This window comes from Euprymna scolopes, unplaced genomic scaffold (assembly GCF_053919585.1).
Source record: "Euprymna scolopes isolate OS-2025 unplaced genomic scaffold, ASM5391958v1 sca1, whole genome shotgun sequence".
Lineage (NCBI taxonomy): Eukaryota > Metazoa > Mollusca > Cephalopoda > Sepiida > Sepiolidae > Euprymna > Euprymna scolopes.
The window spans coordinates 810745-820744 of record NW_027633102.1 but is presented as its reverse complement, the minus strand read 5'-3'; the positions used below and the strand labels follow the sequence as shown (position 1 = coordinate 820744).

The following is a 10000-nucleotide window of genomic DNA, read 5'->3' as shown; positions in this document are numbered from 1 at the left end:
GGGTATATTCAAGACGCCTCTACCGACACCACCACACCAGCGGGCAGTTTAGCGAGCTTGCCAACTCCTCTGCCTCCTCAAGCGCTTCCAGACGCCTACCGACACCACATGCTGCTGGCTGGCTGTCTGTTGTTACAATGGAATTTAAAAAAAAAAACAAACAAAAAACCCCAACTCTATTAAGATTTTCGATAGTTGGAAAATAATAATAAATTAAGATTTTCGATAGATTGAAAATAATGATAAATTGATTTTAGCAGGGCTGCTGAGTTAGCTTATAGGAGCGAGCTAAAGTAAGAAAGAAACACGCCGAAACACACCGACCGGCACCCCCGACGACGACCACGGGTAAACGGCGGGACTAACTGTGACTCTCTTAAGGTGTGAGGAGGCTTTGCCTCTTAAGCAAGTTTGACTGACGCCTACCGACACCGGTCAGGTCGGCGAGGCTCCCGGCGGCCCCGAGCGGGACCACAGGTTGCGGAAGGCGTCCAAGTGAGCGGCGGCGACGCCAGGAGGCCCCCGGGGTCGACTCCGCGGCCCCCGGGTCGGTGTGCGGGCCTCCAGAGCTCGATAAAGTAGTGGTGTCGCTAGCGGTCGAGAAGGCACTTTTCGACGCCTACTGCCACCCCCACATGGCGGTAGGCGCAAAACTGGAAAATCGCCGACCAGAAATGTCGCTTCGTATAATCGACGTTTTTTTTGACCACCATTTTCAGGTGTCGGAGGTGGGTCTGGACGAATACCAACACCATTTCTGGGGTTTCACAACCGCCCGGCTTCTCCGACATATGTTGGAAAGGAGTAGCGATCGAGCGAAGGGGGCTGTCGGTAGGCGGCCGCGGGTTGCATGTGTGCCCGGGACAGCACCCCCATCCAACTAAGGGGTGTCCCCCGGGGGCCAGGGGGACCTCGTCCAGGTCGGCCGGGCGCTTCCAGACGCCTACCGACACCGGTCAGGTCGGCGAGGCTCCCGGCGGCCCCGAGCGGGACCACAGGTTGCGGAAGGCGTCCAAGTGAGCGGCGGCGACGCCAGGAGGCCCCCGGGGTCGACTCCGCGGCCCCCGGGGTCGGTGTGCGGGCCTCCAGAGCTCGATAAAGTAGTGGTGTCGCTAGCGGTCGAGAAGGCACTTTTCGACGCCTACTGCCACCCCCACATGGCGGTAGGCGCAAAACTGGAAAATCGCCGACCAGAAATGTCGCTTCGTATAATCGACGTTTTTTTTGACCACCATTTTCAGGTGTCGGAGGTGGGTCTGGACGAATACCAACACCATTTCTGGGGTTTCACAACCGCCCGGCTTCTCCGACATATGTTGGAAAGGAGTAGCGATCGAGCGAAGGGGGCTGTCGGTAGGCGGCCGCGGGTTGCATGTGTGCCCGGGACAGCACCCCCATCCAACTAAGGGGTGTCCCCCGGGGGCCAGGGGGACCTCGTCCAGGTCGGCCGGGCGCTTCCAGACGCCTACCGACACCGGTCAGGTCGGCGAGGCTCCCGGCGGCCCCGAGCGGGACCACAGGTTGCGGAAGGCGTCCAAGTGAGCGGCGGCGACGCCAGGAGGCCCCCGGGGTCGACTCCGCGGCCCCCGGGTCGGTGTGCGGGCCTCCAGAGCTCGATAAAGTAGTGGTGTCGCTAGCGGTCGAGAAGGCACTTTTCGACGCCTACTGCCACCCCCACATGGCGGTAGGTGTAAAATCGGAATAGACCGGACCAGGAATGTCGAGGGGGAAAAAAATGACAAAGTCCTGGTGTGCCTAGGCGTCGAGAAGGCACTTTGCGACGCCTACCGACATCCCCATGTGGCAGTAGGCGTAAAACTGGAAAATCGCCGACCAGAAATGTCGCTTCGTATAATCGACGTTTTTTTTTGACCACCATTTTCAGGTGTCGGAGGTGGGTCTGGACGAATACCAACACCATTTCTGGGGTTTTCCAGTTTGAAAGTTTTATAAAACATGTTCGGTAGGAAGCACACTTTGGTGTGTCGGTTCGTCGGAGCAGCGACTCTTTGCCTCGTGGTGGTCCGGAACGTCTCTACGGGCTTGTCGCAAAGGCGTCAGAAAGTGGCATCTCCGCCGCCTAGGGCTGTCACCGTTATCGCTGTCGCCGCGCTCCAACTTGTTTTGATCCGCCGCCTTCGTTCCTGCCAACCGTGCGCCCGCTCATCGTCGTTAGGTTATAATACGTGGTACGTGTGTGTGCTTCTCCGTGGACCTAGGGCTGCTCGACGTGTCGAACGATATGTTGGAACAACTAACGGCTCCTTTTCCTGGTTCCATAGTCGTCGTGGTACCCGCGTCGTCAGCCATATCTATGTCCACCATGTTTAGCCGATACGTTTGCTGCAGCTTCTGCTTCCGCCTCAGCGTTCGCCGCTCTCAGCCGCCGCTGTTGTTGCTGCCGTTCTGCCATTCAACCACTACCTGCGAATCTTTCGATGATCGGCCGAACGACCCATCGCTGTGCGACCGATAAATCCTCCGGATTAGGGAGAAACGCCGCCGCTCTCTGCCGCCGTCGAACGGAAAAAGTACATTGTAACGAACGAACGAACGAACGAACGAATTAACGAACGAGCGAACAAACAAACAAAAATAGCCGCGGGGGATGCACTATGTAGATCCTGATCCCCTTGTAACCATACGTACGTTGTTCGATGCTCTCCCGTCCTGGAAGTCGCCGCAGCAAACAGGAGGATGAGCAGCAGCAGGCGCCGCCGCCGTAACCGCCGCCTGCCTGCCGCCTCCTACTCCTGTCAGCGTCCGATCTCACAGCCGTGTGAACGTTCGCTGACACCCGATTTCTTTCCGTCTGGCAAAACCTTGGACGTCCCGCTCGCGGTACACGTGCTGCAGCGACTTCTCGTCCGACAACGCATAAGCGTCGACGTCTGCCGCCGCATCTTCTGATACGTGGACGGTGATAGCGCTAGTCCCTTCTTGCGCCACCTCCACCTTTGTTAGCGCCAAAGAAGATCGATCGAGCAGTCGTGGTCGCAGTCGATTAACCCGTTTTCACCGTCCGCAGTTCCCAAGCCGCCGATCAAGTCGTTGCTCTTCTTGTTCGTTCTTCCCATACCGTCGATTTGCACGGCTGCCGGATGAGCCATCCTCTGTCCGGCGAAGCGCTCACGTCAGTGATCGATACTTGCACCGACAGTCCTCCCGCTCGCGACTCGGTGCTCGAATCGGACTCGTTCGTTTTTATCTCGATGCGATTGTGAAAAGGGGGACCGGTCGTCAATGTCGTGTGTGTCGACGATGTTGTTCGCCCGGTCCGCCGCGTTGTTGTCGTTTTTTTTTTTTTTTTTTTTTTTCCCCTAACGTTCGCCGTCGCACGGACGAAAGGGTGAGAAAAAAAAAAAAAAGCTCGAAAAAGCCGCCCAAAAAAATCGGACCGAGGAGCCGCTTGCGAGAACGCGCCATGTGCACGTTGTCTCTCCTCGGTTTTCCGAGCACGAACACGACGCCGGTCGGTCGGTCGGTCGACGAAGGCGACGACGAAGGTGACGGGAAAATTTACGCCGCCGCTGCCCTGGTCCAGCTCCTCCCCGATGACGGCTGTGATGTTGACGTTGACGTTGGCGACGACGACGACGACGACGGAGACGACGACGACGACGAGACGGCATCGATGGCGACCACGATGACGACGACCTCGACGAGTTCAGTCTGCACCTTGACCTCCGATGTCCGTGTGCACTGCCGTCGTGCTGTTTGTCGTTTGTCGTATGTATCGCTGTCAAGGGTGCCGTTGTCGTTGTTGTTGTCGACGTTGTTGCTTGCTCTCTCGTCTCGGTCGGTTGGTACGTTGATGACGACGACGACGACGAAGACGACGACGACGACGACGAGACGGCATCGATGGCGACCACGATGACGACGACCTCGACGATTCCAGTCTGCACCTTGACCTCCGATGTCCGTGTGCACTGCCGTCGTGCTGTTTGTCGTTTGTCGTATGTATCGCTGTCAAGGGTGCCGTTGTCGATGTTGTTGTTGTCGACGCTGTCGTCTGTTCTCTCTTCTCGGCCGGCTGTGACGTGGACGTTGACGACGACGACGACGAGACGGAATCGATGGCGACCACGATGACGACGACCTCGGCGAGTTCAGTCTGCACCTTGACCCTCGATGTCCGTGTGCACTGCCGTCGTGCTGCTTGTCGTTTGTCGTATGTATCGCTGTCAAGGGTGCCGTTGTCGTTGTTGTTGTCGACGTTGGTCGCTTTCGTTCTTTGAGTCTCGGTCTCGGTCCAAGTCAGGGGAGAAACAAAAAAGAGGCCATCAGCGCGGGCAGCGCGCTTCTTCTGACGGCGAACCCCCTCGAAAAATAAATAAACACGTGCCCGTCGTTGTAGTTGTCTGTCTTATGTCGGTCGGTCGGTCGGTCGGTCTGTCGTTCTGTCGAAACAAAGTCCCAAATTCCAACGATACCTGGTTGATCCTGCCAGTAGTCATATGCTTGTCTCAAAGCTTAAGCCATGCAAGTGTAAGTTCACGCCACGCATTAGAACGGGCGAAACCGCGAATGGCTCAGGAACCGGACCTAATCCTCGGGACCGTATTCCTCCTCGGAGGCGATGGATAACTGTGGCAATTCTAGAGCTAATACATGTGACACAGGCCGCGATCGGTCGGCGCGCCGTCGTCGCCACGCCTCGCGCGCTGGCACCCGCGTCGGCCGTTCCGGGTCGCGGCGCTACATATTAGACTGAGACCGATGCGCGTCATTCCGTCCTCCCGTCGTCGGCGTTCCCGCTCGCGGGTCCGTTCGGTGGCGGGGCTCATAGGGCGGCGCGCTCCGCTTTGGTGACTCTGGATAACTCACTGGTCGATCGCACGAGCTTTCAACGCCCGGCGACGGGTCTCTCGAGGGTCCGCCCTATCAACTGTCGACGGTCGGTTAAGTGCCTACCGTGGTTACTACGGGTAACGGGGAATCGGGGTTCGATTCCGGAGAGGGAGCATGCGAAACGGCTACCACATCCAAGGAAGGCAGCAGGCGCGCAAATTACCCACTCCCGGCACGGGGAGGTAGTGACGAAAAATAACGACGCGGGACTCTGTCGAGGCCCCGCGATCGGAATGAGTACACTTCAAATCCGTTAACGAGGACCAACCGGAGGGCAAGTCTGGTGCCAGCAGCCGCGGTAATTCCAGCTCCGGTAGCGTATATTAAAGTTGTTGCGGTTAAAAAGCTCGTAGTCCGAACTCGGGTTCGTGGTCGCGCAAGCGGCCCCGGGGCGGCGGCGCCATCGTCCGTCGTTGACTTTGGTCGTCCGTTCGCATTCCCGGCCCTTTCCGCCGGTGTCAACCGCTAGCATACCCGCCACGCGGTCCTGCCGGCGAGGTGGACGAGGAGGTCGTGATCGGGATCCGGGAAAAAAAAAACAAGTGGTCGTCGGTTCGGTTCCGGGAGTAGTCTAACGGGGGGGTGCTACGTGTGTGTGTTTGGGTGCGTTCATTCGCATCCCCGCACTCTGACCCCCCGCGCTTCTCTCCCTCTCCCTTTCCGCGCGTTCCTCTTTTTTTTTGAACCCCCCGGTCCGCTCCGAGTCCCTGCTTCGTGTCTTGTCTGCGCGCGTGTTGCGGTCGGCGGTTTCTCCTCCAAGGGTGCTCTTAACCGAGTGTCCGCGGCGGCCGGTACGTTCACTTTGAAAAAATTAGAGTGCTCAGAGCGGGCTGTTCAAGCTTGCATACGATAAGCATGGAATGATGGAAGAGGGCCTCGTCTACGTCTGTCGGTCTCCGTCTACGGCGAGGCAATGATCGAAGGGAGCGGTCGGGGCCACTCGTATTGCGACGTTAGAGGTGAAATTCTTGGATCGTCGCAAGACGAACTGCAGCGATGGCGTGTGGCAAGCACGTTTTCCTCGATCAAGAGCGAAAGTCGGAGGTTCGAAGACGATCAGATACCGTCGTAGTTCCGACCGTAAACGATGCCGACCGGCGATCCGCCGGCGTTCGCTTCCATGACCCGGCGGGTAGCCTGCGGGAAACCAGAGTTCGGTTCCGGGGGGAGTATGGTTGCAAAGCTGAAACTTAAAGGAATTGACGGAAGGGCACCACCAGGAGTGGAGCCTGCGGCTTAATTTGACTCAACACGGGAAAACTCACCCGGTCCGGACACACCGGTAGGATTGACAGATCGATAGCTCTTTCTCGATTCGGTGGGTGGTGGTGCATGGCCGTTCTTAGTTGGTGGAGCGATCCGTCTGGTTGATTCCGATAACGAACGAGACTCCGGCCTGCTAACTAGTGCGCCGATGTCAGTGATTTTTACGGCGGGCTCGGCGTCCTCCGTGGCGCTCGGGTCCGGGTCGGTTTTCTCACGCACTTCTTAGAGGGACGGGTGGCAGAAAGCCACACGAGGCGGAGCGATAACAGGTCTGTGATGCCCTTAGATGTCCGGGGCCGCACGCGCGCTACACTGGAGGTATCAGCGGGGACTTCGCCCCGGCCCGAGAGGGTTGGGAAACCTCTGAACCACCTCCCGTGATAGGGATCGGGGCCTGTAACCAACCCCGTGAACGAGGAATTCCCGGTAGGCGCGGGTCAACAGCCCGCGTCGATCACGTCCCTGCCCTTTGTACACACCGCCCGTCGCTACTACCGATCGAACGGTCCGGTGAGGTCCTCGGATCTGGCCGACGACGCCGCCGGGCAGTGCGCGACGTGTCCGTCACGACACTCGTGCATCTACGCCTCGGCGTTCGATGCCTGGAGAAGACGACCGAACCCGATCGTTTAGAGGAAGTAAAAGTCGTAACAAGGTTTCCGTAGGTGAACCTGCGGAAGGATCATTACCGTTTTCCCGTTCGAGACTGGTTTGTTGTTTTCCGGCCTACCTCCTCTGTCTGTCGGCGTCAACGCCTCGAATGCGCGCAAACAAACCTATAAAAGGCGGAGCGAGAGATAGATTTGTGGTGACGCGGAGGTTTTTAAAGCCCCAGCTCTTCTTGCTTGCTTCCGCGTCTTACCACCTGTTTGTTTTTTCGCCCACCGCAAGTGATGGCCGCTTCTTCTTTGCCTTGTCGCCGCTTTATCGTTTTTTTTGTTTTTTTGCAGCCGCTGTGCCACCGCCGCTAGCTAAAAAAACAAACTACTCGCGACATTGCAATGCCGTCACGCCTCCTCGCACAGACCTCCTCGCACACTACTAAATCTATATAAACAAAAACTAATATAAAAAAAACCAAGTGCTGAACCCTGGACGGGGGATCACTCGGCTCGTCCGTCGATGAAGAGCGCGGCCAGCCGCGATAACTGATGCGAATTGCAGGACTCAGTGAACATCGACACCTCGAACGCACATTGCGGCCCCGAGATCCCTTGTCTCGGGGCCACGTCCGGTCGAGAGGCGGAACGTTACATGTCTTTCTCCGTTAACGAAACGACATCTTGCCGTCCCCGTGCCCGCCCGGTCCTCGGCACGGTGGTAACCGGGACGTCGCAGGAGCGAGTGACGAGGGGGAAGAAAAATAAAAAAAGAATTGACTCCTTTCAATGTCTTTTTTTTTTTTAAAACCCTCTCCGGCCTCCTCCTTCGTCTCCCGCTGGCAGACCGCGGAGTCTTTTCCCTTTTCGACCGCGTGAAGAAACACTGTGGAGGAGGAGCAGGAGGAGTCTGTCCGAAAGCAGCCGAAGGGAGACCAAAAAAAAAGTACCGACCTAACCGACTGCCGACGTAAGCGCCGCCTGCTCGTCTCGCTCTCTGCCTCATGAAGGTGTCTCTCAGCGACGCCTCGAGCAGCGCGACGAGCACGGCCGTCGCACCGTAAAAAGGTGGCCGCGTCGTAGGCAACGCAACGTCGGATGGGGAGGACCCACGCTTTTTTTTAATTGTTGGCTTCTTCATTTTCGGTCGGACGGGCGCTATATCGGCCAGCCGTCGTCACACGGAGGGTACCGATCGAGATTCCTCTCCTCCAAACACCACACTCTACTAAAAACCGCCGCCCTCGGCTCGGACGAGACGACCCGCTGAACTTAAGCATATCGCTAAGCGGAGGAAAAGAAACCAACCGGGATTCCCTTAGTAACGGCGAGTGAACCGGGAGAAGCCCAACGCCGAATCCCGTCGCAAGTTAAAGGCTTCGGGACGTGTGGCGCATGGGTCGAAGGCAGCCGTTCGTTTTCGTCTCGCATAGTTCGGAGTTCCCCTCGATCGGGGCCGCCCGCGGCGGGTGCCAGGCCCATTCGGTGCGGACGGCGAGCGACGGCCTTCGATCCGAGAGTCGGGTTGCTTGGGAACGCAGCCCAAATCGGGTGGTAAGCTCCATCCAAGGCTAAATACCGGGACGAGTCCGATAGTCGACAAGTACCGTGAGGGAAAGTTGAAAAGAACTTTGGAGAGAGAGTTCAAGAGAACGTGAAACCGCCCAGGGGTAAACGGGTGGGACCGCTCACCGCGATCGCGGGGGGACTCAGTCCGGTGCTGCCTAGGCTCGAGCCCAAACTCGATGTGTGTTCTTGAAAGAGAGGCCGTCGCGGCACAGGTCGTCGTTCGTCGTGTCCGCGGGGGACTCGTTCCCCGCGGTTCCAGCTTTTGTGCCCGCGTCGCCGACGAAGGAGACGGGCCGCGTGGATAGCGGGAAGGGAAACGTGGTGACGACCGCGGCGTCGGTAGGTGGCTGCGTCGGTTGGCTGCGACGGAGGGGACTCGTCCTCTCGATCGCTGCTGCCGCCGGGCCCTAACCCGCCGCATCCGTCGCCGCCGCTTCTTCTTTCCTCCTGCTCCCTCCGCGCGCGACTCCGCTGCACCCGTCCCCTTCATCATCGCTCGGCGTAATCATGGCGCGGGCGCTTCGGCGCGACCTCCGCGCGGCCGGCACCGGACGCACTTCCCCTCCGGTCCGTCGTCGCGACCCGTTCCCGGCGTGCAGGTCGAACACGCGGGTTTTTTTCCGTAGGCGGCAGGCGTTTCATCACCCTGAAAACCCCCCGTCTTCCCACCTTGTGAAGTCGGGGGCCACCGGCCGTCGGGCCCGCGAACGTAACTGCCCCTTTCTGCCGGGAACGGAGGAAATCTGACACGATCCGTTACACGTGGCGAGCCGGTCCGTTTTGATCCCGCCGGAAGTCGCGTGCGGGCGACGCACTCTGTGTGTCGCTCCTTAGGCGCCCCACCGTCTCGGGCGCGTGCGCGATGAGAGGCGGGATAGGACTGGCGCGGCCTCGCCGTCACGCACCTCGCCGACGTTTCGGGTTCTTGTCGGGGGCAACCCCGCCCGCGCCCGTTTCCGTTTCCGGAGAGGTCGCTCGGCGACGCTTTTTTACTCGAGCCGCCCGCCACCCCGGGTCAGCGACGTGCATCGGCAACCCACCCGACCCGTCTTGAAACACGGACCGAGGAGTCCTGGCCGTTCGCGAGTCGTAGGGGCCACCTCTGACTAACCCCGAAGGCGAAGCGAAAGCGAGAGAGCGTGTAGGAGGGCGTCGATCGGGAGAGGTGTCGTGGCAAAGTCGTCCGGGGGTCGTCGGGGGGTGTCGTCGGTCTCGTGCCGTCGTCTTCTCCTCGCCTCACCCGCCTCCGAGCCGTGCCCGATCCCGCCGGCGCGGCGTTTTCGGCCTTCCGCCGTCGCTGCTGCGGTGCCCGCAACTTTTCCTTTTTTCTCTCTTCCCGAGAGAGATAGGAGAGGGAAGGCTCGTGGCTGACGTGCGGTTGTTTTTCCCTCCTCCCCGAGAGGGGACCGGCGCATCATCCAAAAAGGGGAATTGCCGGGCGCCAGCTTCCATATCCTCCTTCCGCCCATCGGTGAGATCCCGCGGCTTGAACTAGTCCTATTTTGTCGTCGAGTTTAGGCGCTGCGCGCGGGCGCATCACCCCCGGGTCGGTTCTCCCCTTTTTCCGAGTACGACTCGGCCGACTCTGGCGTAGCGAGCGACCAGGGACCCGAAAGATGGCGATCCACGCCCGGTCGGGATGAAGCCAGAGGAAACTCTGGTGGAAGTCCGAAGCGCCTCTGACGTGCAAATCGATCGTCGGAACCGGGTGT

General features: G+C 59.2%; 1 non-coding gene and 1 pseudogene across 1 annotated transcript; both read left to right on the top strand.

Moving 5' to 3' along the window:
* Positions 1 to 4433: 4433 nt before the first annotated feature.
* LOC145273511 (small subunit ribosomal RNA) lies at positions 4434 to 6808 on the top strand (annotated as a pseudogene).
* A 399-nt stretch (positions 6809 to 7207) lies between these two features.
* Positions 7208 to 7365, top strand: LOC145273463 (5.8S ribosomal RNA). The gene has a single exon (XR_013866389.1). It is a non-coding gene; the product is annotated as a 5.8S ribosomal RNA (ribosomal RNA).
* Positions 7366 to 10000: the final 2635 nt, after the last annotated feature.